Source organism: Cheilinus undulatus, linkage group 22 (assembly GCF_018320785.1).
Source record: "Cheilinus undulatus linkage group 22, ASM1832078v1, whole genome shotgun sequence".
Classification (NCBI taxonomy): Eukaryota; Metazoa; Chordata; class Actinopteri; order Labriformes; family Labridae; genus Cheilinus; species Cheilinus undulatus.
In genome coordinates this window covers 32,727,670-32,750,365 of record NC_054886.1, presented here as the reverse complement: position 1 = coordinate 32,750,365, position 22,696 = coordinate 32,727,670, and the positions used below count along the sequence as shown (strand labels likewise).

At 40.1% G+C, this 22,696-nt stretch overlaps 1 protein-coding gene across 1 annotated transcript in view; it reads left to right on the top strand.

Moving 5' to 3' along the window:
- LOC121504590 (endophilin-A1-like) overlaps window positions 1–22,696 on the top strand; it is a 57,262-nt gene that overhangs the window by 16,659 nt on the left and 17,907 nt on the right. The window lies entirely within an intron of this gene.

Sequence of the window (22,696 nt, the reverse complement as noted above, 5' to 3'; positions counted from 1 at the left end):
TTCTTCTCTGTCCCCTTTTTTTACATCTTCATCCTCATCTTCTCCTTGTGTTTCAGGACAGCTGGCTAACAGAGCTTTCCTCCATCACTGCTCCTGAGAGTTTTACCTCATGAATTCAGGAGAGATGTCAGACTGACAGGATCATGGAGATGAGTTTTACTGAGTGCATGTGAAGGCATCAAATCAGATTATTCCCAATAACTGATTATTACCTGATTAATCTAATGATGTAAACGCTCGTTCACTGATGGCTCGTTTTTCATGCTGGTTTATGTTTGAGGATTTAGAGAAAGAAATGATTTAAATAGGAAAAATGAGAACCAGCATGTGAGTAAAAAGAGAGAAAGGAGAAAATCCTCTCTCTCCTCAGTGTCGATTAAATACTCAGAGATATTCAGCTGCTGAATTCTTAAATATTCTAACGTTTCTGTTTTGAGGATTAAAGGGTTAAAAACGAGGCTCTTGTCTCTGGCTTGCTGTTGCTTCCTGATCAGACACACACCCCTCTCGTTTAGTCAGACGGTGTTGCTATGGTAACTAAACACGTGTGAAGAGGGAGCAGGCATGATGCAAACACATACACACGCTCAATAATTGATCAACCTTGAGGGCGTCGCACGTGACGGCGCGGCGGCGTGTCCAGCCAGGGAATTCAGGTTAAATTTTCAGATTTATGACCTCGTCCTCCTTTGACCTTTGACCTCCTGACTGCCCACATGGATGCTTTTAGTGTCCATGAAATCACCTTCACATCCCTCTTTTTAATCAATGAATGAATGCAGGGATGTGGATCAGTATCATGGCAGTGAGGAGAACTTTAGAACACGGCTGAATGGAAAACAAAGATGCTCAAACCCTGATAAGACGGTGGTTAAAAACACAACTTTACTGTAGCTGTTATAGTAGACAGAATCAGATAGCATGGGTGGTAGCAGTGGTTTTATCAGCTGGTGTTTTTCTACCAAGTTTAGACTCAGTTATGCTCTGTCAGATAAATATTTGAATATGGAAATAGAGCATGACTCGTGTCAGATAAACTTAACTATATTCAGAGTACAGTAGAGCTGGTCAGTACCTGCTATATTTGTTTTTCATTACAATAATGCTATTTTATCCAGGTATAACAATAATAAGAGGGGCAATGCTGAAGGTTTATTCAGGCGCTGCTACACATCTCTTTCCCTAAAACATGTCAGTGAGATGATACTCTCCTGCTGAGGGGGTCCACCTGCTACTGACAACAGCACAGTTCTGGTCATTCACAATAAATCACCGTAAAATACCAAATAGTAGCCGGGGCGTTTATTTGTCTCAGTCGCTGAGCAGACCAGGCGTTTATTTGGGACCAGGCGCGTATTTGGAACAGACGTTTAATTCCTTTCTCACAAAAATCTTGCTTAGCAAAAATTGGAAAAATATGGTAAATTTAATCAAAGTATTTATTTACACCAGTATGAATATCACTTTTACATTTTTAAGACAAGATTACAGTACCATAGTTATACTTTTGTCTTCTTCTGTAAACTCAACACTCTCTAAACACTTTAAATACTGGTAAGGAACTAAACAAACACAAAGTTGATGACAGTTTAAAGTTAATGTCGTACTTTTTATGTTTTGGCTGCACCGGGGCATGGCGCTGCTATCTCAGTTGAGAAAACCAGCAAGGGACGGGGGTGCCCCAGCCAATGGGGAGGCTAGTACTCGCAGCCAATCAGGCTCAGGTCAGAGGGAGCATTCCCATTGGCCACTGTAGCTTCTGTATCTCAGCTCAGTGAGAAGTTGATTCAATGGCGGAATTACGGCGGTGTTCAGTCCTGTGTAGAATTTGTTCATGATGAGATGAAGTGTTTTCTTGTCTGTGATTCGGACATTGATTTCAGTGGAAAAGCAGAGCAAAATCACTCCACGAGCACTTTGCCACCATGAGTATTCAATTCAGCGGACATTCTCACCCAGAGGAGGCACGTAAAGAGAGGGGCGGAGCTACGGAGCTCAAACAGGGAGAAGAACAGCAAGGGATGGGGAGTTGGGAGTTGATTCTATACGGTTCTCATCTAATCTCAGTCACATATCAGAGCTGTAAATAAATTACACCCGGCATTTATTTGGAACAGGCGTTTATTCGTCAAAATGTACTGCCACACCCGGTGGTTAACTGGGACCCACCGGTTATTTGGTATTTTACATTAATGACCAGAAATGTTTCTCACTGGTGAATCCAACTTGCAAAGCTCCCATCTGAACCGTTTGGGCCCAGTTAGAAGGTGACGGGACCAATCAGCATCGAGGCGCGGTACTTTCAGGCGCAGTGGAGTCATGACGTAAACAAGCAGAAGCAAGAGGCTGGTGCAATTATGGTGGAAGAGATTAGCGTGGATGTCGCTGAAGGGCCAGTTTTATCAGAACTTGATGACATTTCATTGTCAGAAGAAGAACAAAGAACAGCAGTGAGTTGTTTTCTTTTCAAAAATGACAAAAGTCTTGTACTGACATGTCTATAGTCGCCATGGTTCGCGTTATTCATTTCTCTATGGAGTTTATTCCTTGGTAGCGGCTACATCACGTGTTTTGTTGCTCTGATTAGCCCATAAAGGTGTGACAGACAGAACATTCATCCAATCACCTACCAAGTTTTTTTTCAAAGGCTCTGCCCTTTCCCAAACACCGTCTATGGGCGTGCCAGGTTACGCGAGTGTACGGAGCTATTGTGTTTATAGTTGTTTCTCTGATGTCTTTTAAAGCTACGGCTGGCGTCTTTGAATCTTCATAGGCTTAAAATGACCAGTTGGACTTTAAACATACGTACAGTATACAGTTTTTAAGCCGTTATAAATTCCTGTAGTGCTTGGCTGAAGTTGAACCAAGCTGACCGATGTCTTTAACCATGAAATAAAACAGGTGGTTTACTTTTCGTAATTAGGTTATATTGGCAGAAGTTTATATTGAACCGAGTCCTTAATTCAGAATAAGAAGTCAGCAGTGTAGGGGGTCAGATCTGAGCAGTGGCTTCTGTTCCCCACTCCCATGACAGCGGTCAGGGTTTGAGTCTGGGGTTCGGGAACATGATTGAGGTACAGCAACAGAACGGCAGATTCCTGTAAAAATCAATAAAAATGGCAATATTTCTACATTTTGTGCTTTTAGAGAATAAAATGCAGCTTAATTGAATGCAAATAAAGGTCTTCTCCATTGTCTGTTGCTTGCTACTGTAGTCTTAAGAGGGTTTAATAACTTTTGGATTAATGAGGCCTAAGCTAGTGGAGCTGCCGTTAGCTAGCCTAGTTAGCATTAAGCTAAAGTTTGACAGCATTGAAGAGCTGATATTTATGACCAAAAATCAGAGCAAACACTCATCATGTGAAGCAGAAACTTTATTTTTTAGTTGGGTTTTATAAAGAGAAGGTGAAGATTGTAGTCGAGATGTCAGAGAGGTTAAAAAGTGAATGTTTTTGGTGGAAGCTGAGAATAAACCACATATTTTTCTGTCCTGTTTCCCTCTCCCCGTCTCCTCTCTCTGCTTCTACCGCTGTTTTTGTCTTCATAAAGATGTGAACATATTTCTGTGCTGTCATGCATTTTAAAGTCTCACCATCAATCTTTATACAGTATACATCTCTCTCCTGAACTTCCTACATTACAGCCTTCTTCTCTATCACTGTGTGTGTGTTAGTAGCAGTGTGTGTGTGTGTGTTTGCTGTGTTTTTATTGCCTCATCAATCGTGAGCCGCAGCGCCTGCAGGGAGAAACGCTCTCATGTTTGGAGGAGTCTTCTTTTAATGTGGTAGAGTCAGAGCGGAGTGCAGAATGGTTGACCGGGCGATGAGGTCGAAGACGGTTTAATAGCTAACAAAATCTCAGACAGTGTTTGAGTTTTAAGTTTAAGATATGAGTTTGAAAACGTCATCTTAAATGCCTTTTATTGTCACATAAATCTTTGTCAATGAAAATCCGTGTACACATACAGTAGTTCTCTGATGTGTTCATGCATAGCAGTGACTTAAGTGATAAAAAGAGCTGTCAGCATCAGTTACAGTGAGATTAAGGTCTGAAATTAACATTTAGATTTTAAAAATTGCTTTGATATGTGCTATTTAGTCTCTCTCTGCTTCAGCAGTTAAGCTACCGTAGCTGTGGAGCAGATGGATGCTACTGAATATAGCGTCTTCCTGCTCTCACAGTGAAATAAGGACTTTACTGCTCCTCTGGATGTCTGATCTGATTTTTAAAAACTCACCGACAGCTCAGAGGTCCAGTCAAAAACATCTGCTACACATTATACTTGTTATCATCGACTGGCAGTCAGAGGGCTTCATCAGATCCCCAACATCTTCCCATTCATTATCCCAGAACATCAAATACAGCAATATGCAAAGGACAGTGTTACTCAACCCTACTCAACCAAAGAGCCAAATTGTTGAAAAATACCTTTGCAAGAGCCACAATCTAAGTGGTGAAAAGTGGCAAAAACAGCTTGAAGTAGCAACAAAAATGGGTGAAAAGGGGTGAGAATTGGGAAGAAAACGTGGAAGAAGGGTCAGAAAGAAGCAAAAATGGGTGAGAAGGGACAAAAAAATGAGTTGCAGGTGGCAAAAATCGTCTAAAAGTGGCAAAAATGGGCAAAGACAAGGAAGACAGTGGTATTTACTAACGACAAAAAAATAGCTTAAAGTGGCAAAAAATGGTAAAATGGCAACAATGGGATAAAAGTGGCAAAAATGGTTAAAATGTTGAAAGAAAAAGTGTCAAAATGGCAAAAAGTAGGAACAAAGTGGTATTTAATTTAATTTAATTAGGCAAAAAGGATATAAGATTGCTAAAGAAGTGGCTAAAATGGGCAAAAATGAGGAAGAAAGTGGTATTAAATGACAAAAGCTAGGTAAGAAGGGTGACAATGGGATATAGGTAGCAAAAAATGGGTAAAAAGTTGCGAGGAAAAGTGGCAAAAATTGTCAAAAAAAGTAGGGAAAAATGGCATATAATGGCAAAAGTAGCTTAAATGGGAAAAATGGGATAAAAGTGGCAAAAATTGGACAAAAGTGGCAAAAATAGGCATAAATGTGGTGTTTAATGGCAAAAGGTAGCTGAAATGGGCAAAAATTAGCAAAAAATGGTGAAAAAGGGCAAAAATGATATAAATTTGCCGTAAAGAAGTGGCTTAAATGGGCAAAAACAAGGAAGACAGTGGTATTTAATGACAAAAAGTTGTTTAAATGGGTGATAATGGGGAGAAAAAAAATGGTAAAAGGGCAAAATTGAAATAAAAATGGAAAAATTGGTAAAAAGTTGCAAGAAAAAATGTAAAAAATTGCAAAAAAGTAGGAAAAAAATGGTATTAAATGGCAAAAGGTAGCTTAAATGGGCAAAGGTGGGATAAAAGTGGCAACAATGACCAAAAAAGGGGGTTTAATTGGAATATTTAAATAATGGCTAAAATGGGCAAAAAAGGAAAAAGTGATATTTAACAAAAAGGTAGGTTAAATATGTATTTAATGGCAAAAGGTAACTTAAATGGATTTAAATGGCAAAAAATGGTGAAAAGGGGAAAAAAGTTTTCCTTTATTTGATATTTAATATTTAAAATGAAGACATAAAACTATAGTCCTGTTTCTTGCCCAGGTTTTTCACTAATAAGTGCACAGCATATGAGCATCAAACTCAGTGATGGAGAACGTTCCAGCCCCAAAGATGTTCAGCTAAAATATCTCAGTCGCCACCTTGTGGCTGGCCTCAGTATCAGGACTGACTTCACTTTTAGAGGCTGAAAATGGCATACATTTGAAAGAGAATCTGAAAAAATGTCAACATGTTAATTAGAACAAAATGTCCCTTTATTTAAATTATATTGAAACCTTCCCTTAACAGAACAGGCTGTCGATCAGACCAGACTCGTGTCTGCTGAAGCTGCACTGGGGTTGGAAAGGACTAGAAGGACGGGTAGGGGAGGAGAAACGCCACAAGAGGAGAGGGACAAGAGAAACAACAAAACAACAAATAAAAGACAAATTTATAGCAGTTGTGGCCATGAACGTATCTCCCATTTTATAGAAAGTGCGATAACTTTATTGAGGATGGTAGCATGTGTGAGGAACATAGGAGAAATTATTACAATGTCATTTTTACCGATATCAGATTTCGTGTTTTTGGCTGCGTGTTTGTGCCGGACCACAGTCATTCTCTGAAACTGCTGCGAGCTCAATCACCAGAGCAGACGCTGACATCTCTTCTTATAGGGACCAGAATCACTGCGCAGCTTCTCCCAGCTCTGGGGCTTATTTCTTGTTTTGAGCTGAGTTTACTAAACAATAGACAACTGTTTTCAATTAGTGTTTGAATTTCACACAGAGGGAGAAAAGCTGTTAAAGGTGACCTTCATGATTTGGATAGATGGCGCACCTAAATGTACATCCATATGAAGAATTGTCAGATTGATGCTGTAAATTATTCCTCACTCTGTTGGCCCTGTGGGGCTCCCGTAGGAGGTCTGCAGTTTATCTTAAACACCCCAGGATCTTTTTTGCACAGAATGAAGCAAAGACGATCAGTTATCTTCATCAGTATGACAGGGAAACTTTCTAAACAAACACTGAAGGGCTGCTGAGGCTGAGATTCGTGACTCCGGCGACTGGATGAGCAGAGCGGAGCGGAGACTTGTTGATATGACATGAATACAAATGAATAAAGCAACATCGAGTACGAGACGTACTGTGACTTTATAGATTTCTGCCTCCTCTTTGTCTGCATCTCAGCCTTATTCTTCCGTCTTCCTCCCGTGTTATTCATCTTTGTCTCTCTCTTTCTGGCTCTCTCCTCCCTCTCACGCACAGCCCGGTCTCTCTGTGTGTAATGTGGCATCATTTTCATGTTACAGTAGTAGTGACCCTTGTTACATAACTTTACATCATCCCATCTCACTCAGCATGACTAAAAGCTACTGAAGCATGCTTCCAGCAGACACGGCGGAGCTTTATTTGATAAATTTTCTATTCTGTCTCCTCTCCACCCTCATATCGACTCTCAGTGTTTGAACAAATAAACACGAGTACTTTCTCATTCTGTATGGACAAGCTATCGATCAGAAATTGACTTTGCATTAACAGGAACTCCCTAAGGAGCATCTCAAGGGCTTAAAACAAATGAAACGCCACTCAATCTGCTCACTGGCTCGTGGTTATGGATCTCATTTATTTCAGTCACGCTGACACCCAGAACAGGGTTAGAAAAAACATTTAGTGTTGTCTCTCCTTTCAAAAACAAACTGACTCTTCTAGATTTAGATTGTCACTTTGCCTTTGCATGTGCATCATGCTGCATCATGAGTAGGGCTGGGCAATTAATCCAAATGTAGATTAAACTGCAATGTGACCTACTGCAATTTTCAAATTGCAGAGGGTGCAATATTTCTTTGACCTGAAATGTGTTTTTTTGAAATACCAGTTTAATACGTTTTTTTAAGCAGAGCTGTTTTACTCTACACCACTGATCATCAACTGGCGGCCCAGGGGCCATATCAGGCCCCCCAAAGCTTCCTGCCCCTGAAAGATCATTGCATTCAAAAAAGGAGGAAAAGAAGACTTTGTGGTTTTAAGAGTATCCCTTCGCTTCAAATGTCTGCAGCTGTTAAACCCACCCCCCAAAACAATTAATACTGAAATCGTTTTAAAATGACTTAACATTGGATCTGTTTTTACAGAAATGTACTTTTCAGTCATACTTATTTTATAGTTTTTAAAAAAGGGTAAGGTTGGTAAAAGTGTTACAAAAATAATGGGTGATAAATGGCAAAATGGGTTGTGGAGTGGCAAAAAATTGGTGAAAAGGTGGTGAAAACAGGAAAAAAGAGGTAAATGTATCAAAAATGGGTTAACTGTGTCAAAAATGGTGCAAATAAAGTAATAAAAAGAGGTTAAAAAGTGTCAAAAATAGAAGAAAAGGGGAACCAAGAGGATAAAACATGCTGGAAAAGTGGTTTAAAAGGGGTTAATAATGGGAAAAAAATGGGTTAAAAGTGGCAAAAAATACAGCACATATAGCCTGGCAAAGTAATGGAAAGGGGTTAAAGAGTGGCAAAATGGGTGAGAAGTGGCAAACATTGATTTAAATGTTGAAAAAAAATGTAATGAAAGGTGCTAGAAAGTGGCAAAAATTGGATAAAAGTGGCTAAAACATGCAGGAAAAGGGGTTAAGAGGGGTTAAAATCATTGGTAAATGAGGAAAAAAGTAGCAAAAGGCATTACAATGGGTTAAAAATGGCAAAAAATGAATGACAAGGGGTGAAAAAGTGGGAAAAAAAAGAAAAGTGGCAAAAATGGATAAAAAAAAAGTGGCACAAAAAGAATAAAAACATGCAGAAACATGCTGAAAAAGTGGTTTAAATGGGCTAAAGAATTGAAAAAATGAGTTAAAGAGGCAAAAAGTATCAAAAATGGGTTAAAAGTGGCAAAAAAAAAGCCCAAATAGCCTGGCAAAGTTGCAAAAAGTGGTTAAAAAGTGGCAAAATGGCTGAAAAAGGCAAACATTGATTTAAATGTTGCAACAATTATTGAAAAAAATTTAATGAAAAGGGGTTAAAAAGTGGCAAAATTGACTAAAGAGTGAAGGGGTAAAACATGCAGGAAAAGTGATTTAAGAGGGGTTAAAATCTTGCAAAATAGGTAAGAGAGGAAAGAGGGGCAAAAAGTATCAAAAAGGGGTTAAAAGTGTCAAAAATGAGGATAGATAGGGATAGATCTCACTGAATAATGACTTAAAATGTCCTGTGTTTTGAAAGAAAATACAAATACTACTACAATAATATTTCAATCAGACCAAAATAGTCCGGCCCCCAGAGTCTCTGTCGAGGATAAATCTGGCCCTTGTGCAGATGTATTTAAAGACCCCTGCTCTACACAAATTGCATACATTCAAGTGCCAATATTTTCTAGAATAATTGACAAAAGTTCCTTCTTTCCTTGTTTTTTTTATATTTTTGTTTTCTTCAAAATACAAAATCCATAAAGTCATCACTCCCTTCATTACAATTCATGTCAAATTTGCAATATAGGACAAAATAATTGCAATAAGACATTTTTGTTGGATTGATTTGAATTTGGGGGGGATTTTTTTTAGATATTTTTGAGGAAATTTGAGAATTTTTTTTAATCATTTTTAGGAATTTGATTTGAAACTTGGGGGGAAAATTTGCTTTGAAAATTTAAAGAATCTCTTTAAAGATTCACACCAGAAGAAGTGATAAAACACCTCAGTATCCGCCCTGATTTCCAGTCAGAGCTTCTCTACTAAAGTTTCTGGTTTCTGTCTCATTAGCAACCAACCAAAGTCAGGGAGCAAGAAGATGCAGCGAATGAAAATATAGTCCAGATTAGGAATTAAACATGGCTCCTCATCAAGTAGAAGTACAGAAAAACTAAATGAAATTCTCAACCTCTGACCAACAATCAGTGAGCAGTGATTCACTCTTATGTGACCATCCAGATAATAAAGTTGCATCTTCAATCAGATTAAGCTCCATGGCTGCTCTGTGAGTGCTGCTGAGATAACTTCCTCTCTGTCTCCTCCTCCTACTGTCGACGTTGTTGTTGTTAATAATGCAGGAGAGTTGCTGAGGTGTCTGTGTTTATCTCCGAGTTGCTGCACTGCAGCTGGTCAGAGTCTTTCTGCTGGAATCAAACCGACGCCTCCTGAGAATTACAATGCATCTGCAGAGCTCCAGACCTGAATGCATGAATACGGGCCGGTTTATACTCATCCTGTTTTCATCTCTGTGTTTCAGTATTTTACTCAGGTTTTCCCTCATCTGTCGACGTCTGAGCCTTTGTCTTCCCTCATCGTCGTCTCACCTGTGCCATATTTGTTTTTTTTGTTTTTTTTCAAACCGACACCTCCCCTCTTTTCTCCTCTCCTCCTCTTCTACATCAAACTCCTCATCAGATCTCTCCTGCATCGTCTGGCTCCATTTTTTCACATCTGCCACAGTCATCTGTTTGATCCTGATATCACAATAGTAACTCAAGGAGGGAGGCTGGATCAGATTTTATGAGCTAGTCTGATAGAGACAGAGGGAGGCTGCCTCTACAGTAATACAAATTAATATTAACACGTTTAGTATCACAGCATCTGCTGGTAAGTGAAAAGGCTTGATTAGTGTGGCTAACAGAACAGCTGAGTTATTCTACGAGTTTTAGATGACAGCCTACGCACAACTTTATACCCATTTCTAGATCAAACCACGCTTTTACTAAAACAGGGCTGCTCTGTCATGGTAAGAAAACATGATTGTGTTGATTTTGATAGAGACTGAAATCACGATTATTGAACAACTACTCACACATTGTAAAAAAATCAATGACTGCCAATAACAGAGTGGAATATGCAAACATATAAATAAGTGAGGCTGCAAGCTGCACTAAAGAGCCCTCGCACTGTGGTGCTTGTTTGGGTGTGTGGTAAACGCCGGTGTAAAGCCACTCCAAAAAATGCACATGCCACACTTTATATATGAGGCAGTACTGGATGTTAACAGTAGGTGGCACTAGCACAACAAGACGCTAATATGTAGATGTGACCTGGGCAGGTCTGGTATTCATCATGTACAATTAAAAGAAGATTGGATGTTCCATGTTGGAGGTGTTACCAGCTTCTTACAGTAGGTGGCACTACAGCAAAACGTGATATTCAGCTTTGAATGTGTAGAGGGGCAGAGCTTGATCATAAATGCAAAATATGAATACAAACAGCAGTGGCAAATGAGCAGTGTTAATTTTGTCGGCTAAAACTATGACTAAAAATGTTAAACACTAGACTAAGACTAGCCAAAAACAGACCTTTTATGGCTAAAACTGACAGAAACTAAGTTTAGTTTTCATCTAGATGACTTAAACTAGACTAAAATGTAATGTGATTTTTGTCAGACATTCCACATCCATGGTATTTCTCCAGTGTGGGTAAATCTGTCAAAATAATGCATCTGTATATTTTCTGCCCCTCAGCGGTAGAAAGCAGGGACCCCAGGTTTGGCAGAGTGCAGAGAACACACTACCATGATTTGGTACCAGATTTAGACTAAAATGGGAGGATTTTTATGGACTAAAACTAGACTAGAATGTTTGTGAGTTTTCATCTTCTAAAACTATCGAGAGTAGAAATGACTAAAATGACATTTAATCTAAAAACTAAGACTGAGACTAATATTAGAAATAGCTGCCAAAATTAACACTGTACCAACTATGTTCAAATACAGCTCTGTTGTTGCTCCGCTCTTTTGTCATGTTGCCAATTTTAAAGGGAGACTGAATAAAAAGTGCATTTTTTCCTAAAGTTGATCTGTATTGGTTCAAAATTTGAGACTAGAGCCCGACGGATTGATCAGCGGGCCGATTATAGTGTATCACAGATTAATCAGCATCGGCCAATATGTAGCCGATATATTAACCCTTAGAGCTCAAGCAACACGGATATGTCGGCAGTCACGTCCCTTTAAAAATCACCTGGTAACGTTTGAACCGTAAGTCGTGGGCACTAACATTTTCGAGTGAGCCCAGAACTTGGCTGACTTTCCGGAGTCTCTGAGGATGGTGTTGTCCTATAGAACAATATGTGACACAGTTTATAAAAACGTTGATAACTTTTGAACAGTAAGTCATAGAAACTTACTCTTTTTTTCCTCTGAAAGCTGACCATTTTGCCGTTCGTTTGCTACCATTGAGCTCTAAAGGACGCCGTTGTAGCGAGCCCGGAACTATGGTGACTTTTACGGGTCTTTGGAGATTAAATCCACAGCGTTACATCCAATAATAAGTGTCTTTTTAATCCATTTTTGATAATGTACTTTGACTTTCTTCAGTGGGCAGCCATATTTGTTTTACATGCAAAGTATTGTGGGAGTTGTAGTCGACCAGTTGCGTCTCTACTGCTTAGAGGAGTAGAGACACAGGAGTCGAGAATAAACAATGATAAATGCAATTGTTAATTCACATGTCCACCATTGTCTAAGATAAGACTTTTATACAGCATTTTAACATCGTCTAAGTTGCATCTTTGTGAAAAAAACAAAGATAATATAAATACAAGAATTTGTGTTCATGTACAGTATATATCCTGTGTATATAAATGTTCTTATTTCATATATCCAATATTGGCCGATATATCAAATATCGGCTTTTTTTGAGTCCCCAATATCGGTATCGGCATCGGCCCCAAAAATCTCATATCGGTCAGGCTCTAATAGAGACGTTAGAATAGATTAAAGTCATCTGGCACTATCAAAATGTCTTATTGCTGCCTGTTGAGATTTGGTTATGGGTTGGGATTTTGTAGGTCTAATGATGATCATATTTGACCTTAAGCTGTTCGTCATGTGCTTCCTTCTAGAGGATAGTTCCTGGAGACTTTTTTTTCCATCTAGACCTGACAAAGAAAATGAGTACTGATTTTAAAGTCTATCGCTCTTACCCTCCTCTTTTATTATGTTTTTTTTCTGCCCTTCCCAAACATCATCTGTTGGGTTCTTCACACATGGATGTGAAATAGATTCCAAACTATAGATATGTGGATCAGTGTTAATTCTAAGGCAGACTCGCTCTATTTGAAATTATGAGTTTTAACACCGACTTTTGTCTCATGATGAGGTCTCCTTTAGCCTATCGGGTGGTTTTATACCTCAGCAGGAGTGTGATTATGGTTATACTGAGTCTGTCTGTGGGTGTCTCTGCTCTGCCCCCATCACAGCCTCTACCCACTCTGCCTTTTTTATTTACAGGTCAGAAATATGGAAATATGTTCTCTGAGGTCACTTTATCTTCTGGATAAAAACACACTTTAATGTAAGTTTCTGTTACAGATGGATAGAGAGCAGAGGAGAGAGACTGCGGTGTCTCCTGGTCCTTAAAAGTCTTTGTTTTTCTCCTTCAGTGATCAAACAATGGGCTTTTATTTGATTGGCCTTGTTTTGACCAATAGGATGACTCAAATCAGCCTTCTTTCAGACAGCCCAGCCCTGGCTGTGACCTGCTGGCCTTCTCAAATATAACCAACACTCTGCCAGCTTCCAACATTTGCACACAAACCGCTTCATGCATGAATAAAAAATAATTTTGGAGTGTGCAGTGCAGACGGATCAAGTTCAGACCATTTTCCTGCTCTTCATGCCATCAAACACCAGAAAACTGCTCCTTTCTTCTCTCTCTGTCTCTCAGTTTCTCTGATTTCCTGCAGACTTAACCTCCCTCGTTCTCTCTCTGTCTGCTAATTAACCGGCTCCTGCTTCTTGCGTTTTATCTCTCCTAGCCTCATAATTCCTCTGCTCTATAAACCTGCAAAGAAAAATAACTGTTTGGGTTTCTTGTCGTGCTCCGGTGTCGGCGAAGGCTTGCATAATTTTCCTAAACATGCACCAGCCCTCTAAATCTGATGATATAACCGAGCCCGCTGCTGCTAAACGGTCTGTGTGTAGAAACCTGCAGGCTCCAAAACAAACATTTAACACCTTATTTTACAGAGCCATCCCCGGCGTGACTTCAAACTGAAACTCCCCTGTGTTACAGAGACTCTGAGTCACGTTTAAGCTGCACTGAATATCCTTTTCTAGCTGTTTGTATGTAGATTCTTGTCTGAAGTCGATTCTCACACAGAAGGCGTGATGAAACCAAACAGCAAGCACAGCAGAAAGAAAGAACAGCATCGCCTCCTCACCTCCCTCCTACAGAATGATAATTCTGCTTTCCAACGCTACGCCCAGTCACAAAAGTCAACTTTCCACCAACAGCAACACAAAACACTAAAAGAAAACTAGTGGGAAGAACCGAATGCTTCCATGTGAGGCTAAAATGGGAGATTTTCATTTCATGTTTGTTCATCAAGGAGGGCCCATTGAGATCAGCAAAAACATGATCCATCCACTGACTAGTGACATTGCCTTCAAAAACATGTACTTTATTATGAAGTTGGCCTCCTTTTACAGCTGTAACAGCCTCCACTCTTCTCTGAAGGCTTTCCACAAGATTCTGAGGTGTTTCAGACAAGAAATTTCAGTCCTTTTGGACACACTTTAAGGTTTGAGGATGACAAAGGAAACAAATGTTAGTCCTTAAAAAGCTTAAAGAATGAGGCTAAATACAGAAAAGACCTCAACTAGCATAGGTCTGTTGGTTCAGACTAAAACTCCACTAATCTATTAGTATATGTGGACCAAATTTACAGTCGATGTATGCTGAAATACACAGGCAAAATATCAGATGTAAATATTGGCAGAAATTTTGATCTCTGCAGAGACTGTTACCAGACCGATAAAATCGTGCATCCCTAGTTTCAGGCTGAATCCCAATTCTCCCCTTAACCCTCGATCTTAACCCTCAGTCTCAAAATGTTCGTTCCTGCGGAGTGCGAGGGCTGTCCCAGTTCCCCTGAGAGTTGAGTTGAGGGGCAAGTTTGAGGGCTTTATCTCCCTCAGTTTTGAGATGTTCCTGGAGCTCCCTTGGTATTGAGGGTTATCACTCAAAGAAAGATGGCGGCAAATGCGGGGAAGAAATCGAGCTACAAATGTAAATTTCTTGTTAATAGAGATCTAAAAGTTACAAAAAAACACTCTAATATCTTAGTTTAATGTAATTTTATGGATTATTTGCCTTTTTAGCGTTTACGCTTTGTAGCGTAACGTTTACTTTTTTCCTACAATCATAAGCCAGTAACCGTGCCGTCACTGACAAGCCTATGAGTTACAACTGGTGTTTGGCGTTAGCTAATGGCAATGTTATACGGAGACTTTCAGTTGAATAGGTCTTTGGTTGTGGTGTTTATACATGTTATCTGGTTGAATATTAACACGTTCTTGTTATTCTTTTTTTTCTTCATCTGAATCGACAGACTACACAATTTTGGCACATTACTGCCCTCTACAGTCTGAAATCATAACTGCTATTACAGGGTGGCCCATTTCTAAGTCACCGGATGGCCCTTAAACTTGGTTTTGAGGAGCGAGTTAAGACTGAGGGTTGAGCTTGAGCCAGTGGAAGTTCAGACCCCACTCTGCGATTTTACATGGTCTTCCACTTAGTGGCTAAGTTGCTGTTGTTCCTGAATGCTTCCACTTTCTATTTGACTAACAGTGTTGCCTCCATTGCCAACTAGTAGGCCACATAGTTGATAGGGATGGGAATCACTAATGACCCCATGGGACGATATTATCACAATATTTGGGTCACAATACATTATTTTATTATATTTTTGTATATTTCGTATATTTTTGCAATTTTAAACATTTTGCAATACAGTGAGTATTGCAATACCATATATTGCAATTTATACCATTGTTTCAAGTCTTTAGCTGTTGTAGCATTGGTCCTGCCCTCATGTTTTTCATATTTACGCAGTATTTTATTTTCATGTAGCACTTCTTGCAGACCTCATGTGTCATGTCCATCTCATTCATGCCCTTCTTTCATTCCTAATGTCCTTCCCCTGGTGCTGCCATGTTTGTTGTACTAACTTTCTCCTGCTCTATGACCGTCACCTCTGCGGACCTCACTGGACAAACAATGGATTTTATTTTTCCATCATCAAAGACTTCAGTTCACATTAGCAATTAGTTAAAAAAAGATGATACTTGATGGAGGAGACAATCCGATATATCGCCAGACAAAATATCACAATACTATGCTGTATCGATTTTTTCTGCCACCCCTACTAAATTGTTAGTATTTGTGGACCAAATTTACAGTCGATGTATTCTGAAATATAAAGGGAAAATATTGGATATAAATATCCCCAGAAATGTTGATATCTGCCGATATGATATTTGCCTTTTTCAGCTAATATCTGCTAATATCGATACCAGACCAGTAATATTGTACATCCCTAGTTTTAGTGTTTACATTGTTGCCAGTGGAAGTTCAGACCCCGCTTTGTGATTTTACATGGTCTTCCACTTAGTGGCTGAGTTGCTGTTGTTCCTAAATGCTTCCACTTTCTATTTGACAGTTTTGTCTCCATTGCCAACTAGTAGACCATAGGTGGCAAGTTTTGGAAAAGTGGGTCGAACTAGCGAGAAGCAAGGGTGAAACTCTGTGATTTTAGGTGGTCCTCCTCTTCATAGCTGAGCTGCTGTTGTTCCTGAACTCTTCCACTTTCTAATAACATCACTAACAGCTGACTGTGGAATATCCAGCAGGGATGAAATATCACAAACCGTGATTTTTCAAAGGTGGCATCCATCAGAGTACCACTGAGCTCTTCAGAACGACCCATTTAGGATCACAGATAGAGACCGCTGATTTTATACACCTGTGGCTATGGGTCTGATTGAAACACCTGAAATCAGTACTGAATTTTGTCCATATATTCCTGGTTATGGAGCCCTAATCTACATCACTCACTGAAGAACTCTGTGTAACTTTTGATTTGTTTATAATTCTGTGTAAACTTTCCTAAAGTCCTCCAAGTTTCACTTGTTTTCTAATAGTTGGGCTTTTGTGTCCTAACACAGACATATTACATTCTGGATAAATTGTCTGAGCCGGCCATCAATCCGGCCTTTTACCCAGCGACGGTCCAAGATGGCGTCTGAGTGTTTTGGCAGCCGTTCAGACTGATAGATGAACCGACTCCTGCTGCCAAGCCCTCCTCTCCAGCTCTTATTTCTCCCTCTGATCGGCTAATTCTCCTCCGCACGAGATTAATGTCAGCCGGAGAGGACGGGTATCGGCTCCATCTGTGACCTCGGACCTTTGACTCTTCTCGCTGTCAGCCTCTCGTAGAAACGGCCCGGCAGTTTGGCTTATTTGACTGGGAGTGACTCAGCTGAAAACAGGGCCTGAATATTAAAGAGGGAGAGGGGAGAAACGAGGCGGAGGACTGAGGAGGTCGGAGAAAACATGGCTGACAGTGTGGGAGTCGTAGAAACAAAAGAAGAACTGGTAACAAGCAACTGTGGAGGAGGAGAGATGGAGAACAGATGGGTTTTTGAATGCTTCGCTGCTCTCAAAGGTGGCTGCTTCTACTTTCTGCATACAGTGGGTAGGTGGGTGTGAAATGACTTACCCTGCCAGCACCCATGGGTCTAGTTTGAGGTTCTTCCTCCAAAAACGTAAAAACTTAATGCTTCACGGAGAGAGAGAATCCTAACTGAGCTGAGACGTCCAGTTTAAGTCCAAATGTGACTCATAGCTCCATCAAATCTTAACATATTAACACTCTGCACATGTTTTTAGATTTAGTGAGAGCTGCATGTCACATGGAGACTACTATCTCTGATGTACACAAACACCAGGGGAGGATCCACTCAGTGGTTTTAGCCTGTCTGACGCCCCTATAGTAGGTGGTGATAAGCACTTTTCAGATAGTGACATTAGGTTTGCAGGTGACGTTTGGGACAATTAATGATATCTGCGTAGAGAAACATTATGAAAGAGGCCATGTTTAGAGCTGTTTACAAGTATGCCAAATATTCTAAGTGCAAAAAAAACTCACTGAGAAATGGCAGCAGGAAGGAATTAGAAAAGTCTCCGTCTAAAGTCTGGACAAGTGTCAACCGACGCTCATGTATGATCTGTTTCCATAAAGCAGTCAAGTTCGCTTCAGTTTAGTCATATTTTAGCTCAATAAACTCTAAACTGACCCATGTTTCCTCAGCTGATGTCCATTCAGTCTCTCTCGTTGTGATGGGAAATCCGTCTCCTTTTAGAGATCCGGATCATTTGGCTCGGCTCAGCAGAGCTGGATGTTTGACTCTTTTTTAAAATGTGGATTAAATGACAACAAAAGATGGAGGAAAGGAAACTGGCACTCAAATGGGAGCTAGCTACTGTGGCTAACATCAGAGAGCCATTTCAAAGCATAGGCTCGTCCGTGAATGGCACATCAATTCCTCAACCCATGAGGTTTACTCTGTTAATAGTGAATCACTGATTCAATGAAAAGCATGTTTGTGACAAAATGAAGACTTTTTATGTTAAAGTGACTCAGCTAGCCTCTTCAGTACAAGACTCTTCTAGACTGGTGGTCTCAGTGGTGGGTCGGGACCTAAAAGTGGGTTGCAAAGCTTTTCCCTAGTTCCTGGAGAAAAAAGCTGCAAAACATCCAGGATGTATGGAAGCCCTGAGTGGACACAAATCCATCTTGATTCTCTCTGGATAAAAGTACATTTGATTAATTTTCTTAAGGTTTTGACTTATTTAAATGTTTTATTGAGATCACAAAGCTGTTTTTTCCCCGAGATAATGAGGTGATACTTTAACAGAGTACCAAAATTACCATAATATCTCAGTAATAGGCAGTATGAATGAAATTTATGCTAACATTCAATTGTGTTTTGTTTCATCTAAGATCTGAACAGCAGCATTTTCCATTAGATTAATCTAAGTGGTAGAAATTTAGTTGAAATTTGGTCATGATTGCTCGTATAGAGGGGGTGAAGGGTCCTGATACCTGACCAGTCAAGAACCACCACTATATACTCATGTCTCCCTTCATTTGGATAGATGATGCAAGAAAAGTCTGCAGGACTGAGTATTTGTGACATCAATCACCTCCATGCCAGGTAAACTGGGGTCCAGTCAGGACCACTCATCGTACATTTTACCCTTTTATTGCAAAATTTATGTGCAGTTTAATTTTGTGGAGAAGGATCTGCTCTAAAGATGCTCCCTGGGTTAGTGAAGCAGCTTTGACTTTCCGGAGCAATGCTGAAAAACCCCATATGGATAGAAATATTAACAACAATGCATACAAAACACAGTAAAATTAATTCAAAACAATTAATCCATAGTAGCATTAATCTGAATGAGGGTGTAACAAGCTTTATGCTATAAAGGAGGAGGCTGGGATGGAGGAGGTGAAGCTTTAGTCTATAAAGGAGGAGGCTGGGGTGGAGGAGGTGAAGCTTTAGTCTATAAAGGAGGAGGCTGGGGTGGAGGAGGTGAAGCTTTGCTAGCAGCAGCAGCGTGATGCTTTAGCATCAATGCAAGCAAGGATTAGAGAAAAATATAGCATATTTAGATAGGCTGCTGTGTTGCGAGAGAGAGCTGTGATTGGCTGGCTATCAGCTGATCACAGCTGGGCGAATGACTGCCAGGATTCTGCATGAACTCACACTAAGTTGCATTAAAACATCACTAGAAATTTCTTGATGATGATTTCAGCGTACAGGTCCATTTAGAGCTGTAAAGTACTAACTTTCCCTGGTTCCCATCCGTTACTAATGGCTGCCCCCACTTCCTGACCCCCAACGGACATTCAGGATCACATGATTGCAAACAACCTAAATATCAGGGACCCTAAAGAAGCCAGTCAGCCCCACCTGTCAGTGTTCAGACGCTGTGATTGGTAGAATCTGGACCGCCAGAATCAGAGCGAGCGTGAGGAAACAGTGGCTCAGAAACAGTAGACGATAACTGTACAGAGAGACGGGGTGTTATGTAACGGCGTGCTGGTACACCCCTCTGCTACCAGACGGCGTGTTCCTTACAGACACGCTCCTGAAACATGAGAGGACTCAGTTAGAGCCCTGTCTCCATGGCAACTGCATCTTCCTGCTCATCTGTCCATCCTTCTCTCTTCCCCCTCCTGTAATGTGTTTGTGTTGTCTTTATTGTTTGTATGGCACCTTTGTACTCGTCCATCTGTCCTTCCTCCTCTTGTTGTCTTCTTCAGATCAACTCTGGCTGAACCATGTCCTCTCTAACAGTCTCAGGTGTTTTAAAGACACATACGTTGATACTGTAGGAGCTCAGGTGTTCCTACTGTAGGAGCTCAGGTGTTCCTACTGTAGGAGCTCAGGTGTTTACACTCTAATAAACTGATGAGTGTTTAGCTTCATGTTTGCACGCTTTGTTAGTTTGATGATGAAGACGTGTGACAGCCGCCTCAGAGAGAACACACTAACACGCATGTCATCTTCATTTAGATGTTAACAGAAGGACTTCTATGTTAAGATATGTGCTTTTAAGAGCAGCATGCTTCTTCATAGAGAAACTGCATTAACCCCAATTCAAAAAAGTTGGGACAAACTTGGATATAAACAGAATTCAGTGATTAACAAATCCTTTTCAACCTTAAACAAGGTATTTGGTGTTCAAAATGATTGATTTTTTTTTTTCTTGATACACATAACCAGAATTTAAAGCCTGCAACATGTTCCAAAAAAGCTGGGACAGGGGCATGAAAAGACTAGGAAAGTTGCTCAAAAACATCTGGGACATTCAACCATGAATGGGCACTCCTGACTAGTCCAACAGTTTATGAACATTCCTCAACATGCAACTGCAAGAAATTTAGAGATCTGACCTTCTACGGTCCATAAGAGCATCAAAAGATTTAGAGAATCAGGAGAAATATCTGCATGCAAGGGGCAAGGCAGAACACCATGGATGAATATCATGACTTGGGCTCAGAAACTCTCCGGAAAACCACTGTCAGGTAACTCAGCACGTCACTGCATCTAAGTTAAGACTCAAGGCAAAGCAAAAGCCATATATTGATCAACAGTGTGGTTTCTGAAATAAAAATCCCATTCATTTTCTATATAAAGGACTTCTTTATTCGCCATATTGTCCGAAATATCCAAGTTAGACTTACTGCAATATACCTGGATATGAAACAATGGTCTGTGCTCCTGTAGAAGACCAAAGTTCATGACATATGAACATCTTCTGAAGAAAAACTGAGTTTATTCTTAGCCAAATACTACAGTACCCACAATCCTAGAGTGTCAGAACGACATCTCTCACTGGTAAGGTCTCAGTTAAAAATAGAAATGTCTACCCCAAACAAAACTGTCAACTGTTCATGACAACATTATGCTGTAATCTAAAATACATTAGCATTTAAGATGTAAACTCTACAGTAAAGATAAGTGTAGGAAAAATGTACATATATGGTTTGAAAGGTTGAAAAGCTATGCTGGTCAGCTTAGTTCTTGCACTAAAAAATGTTTTAAGCAGGGTTTTAAAAGAATCTGAATGGCAAATATGACTTCCAGAACCAGAGCCACCCAAAAAGTGGACAGGCACTGTTGATTTCTATACCAACACCATCCAGAACCCCACTTCCCTGGGCCTGAGCTCATCAGAGATGGACTGACCTACGATGGAAAAGTGTGCTGTGGTCTTAGAAACTATCATTATTCTTTGCATTTTCCTTAATAACCAAGCAAAGATGCTTTGAATATCATTTATGGGTTGCATTGTAATTGCAATCACACATTATTGCTACATTTTGCAGCTCTAGTTAAGTCCTCCAGACTAGAGAGGAAAAGGACCATCCAGGTTGTTATTAACACACCCTCACACCACTATCTGTGATGTTGTGTGGGTGTTTTAGTGCCCATGGCATGGGTCACTTGCACATCTGTGAGGGCACCATTAATCCTGGGAGGTGCATAAAGGTTTCGGAGCAACATAAGCCTCTATAGTGGCCTGATTATTTCAGTGGGACAAAGCCAAGACACATTCTGCGCAAATTACAACAGCATGGCTTTACAGTAAGAGAGCCCTAGACTGGCCTGTATGCAGTTTCAGACTTTAAGTCATTCAACAGTTGGCGTCTTCAGTCCTCAGACACTTACAGTGTTGTTAGAAGATCTAACGGAACTCAGTGACAAACACGCTACTGTCCCAACTTTTTTGGAATCACGGTTTAGAATTATAATCTTACAGAATTAAATAGCATAAAGGGTGATTTACTAGTGTATAGGTGTATTATTGTTCCAAATAGGATGTTATTTTTGCAGCCTAGTAAACATGGACCTCTGCAGCTCTCTGTATATTTATACACCGCTATGTGCTGCATGTTTGTGTGTAACCCGTGTGTGCGTGGGTGTCTGATGTGAGTCACGATTGTGGAAATTCCCGCTACGCTCATCCCCCTCTTCTCCTCCTCCTCCTCTCTGCAACCTGAGTGATTAGAAATCGAGAGGTGTCATTCTGCAGCGTTTTCTGCGGTCACAAAGACGATCAGTCAATCACTTTTTATTCCTAGCACACGACCATAAAGGAGAGGGTGTTTCTACGGCGGTGTGATGGTTTTTTACTGCTTCACTACAGTCATAAGGATGCAGGCATTTTCAAAACAAAGGAGTAGAAACAGAAAAGGAAGCATGTGTGGTTTGTTGTTCTGTACCCAGAAACCACACGTTCATTCAGGCTGGTTATGAAACCTAGTAAAGCAAAGCAGACCATGTGAAGATGTGTGGTCTTTACAGTTATTTAATATGCCTGTCACATCTGCAGAGGGGTAGGTAAGGGTAGGATAGGACAAGGCGATAACGGCACGTTTATTTAAAAAAAAAAAAAACAAAAAAAAAAAAACAAAGTTTGGGACATTGTTGGTAGTCCAGTGCCACAACGAAAGTCAAGTCCTTATTAAGGTAAATTAAAATGGAATTAACCGCCCAGAAAGATCCTGAAATAAACAGAAAAGTTGGATAATGAAACAGATAAGACCTGCAGGAAGAAAAGCATGAGTCAGCACTAATAGATATAATGTTTAAAGAAAACCCGGCGCTCCAACATGGCGTCCATTGGAAGTGTAAACTGCCTTTGAAGCTCTGCAGCGCTCTGATTTATTATGTATGCAGGCTGGAGAGAAGAAGCAGTGTGAAATCAGCAGAAATCTAACCCTTTCATTTTCATAACATGTTAAATAATTCATTAACAAAAACACTGAGAATGGAGTTAAAGCCCACTCGGATCTGCTGCTTTGTGTTGGA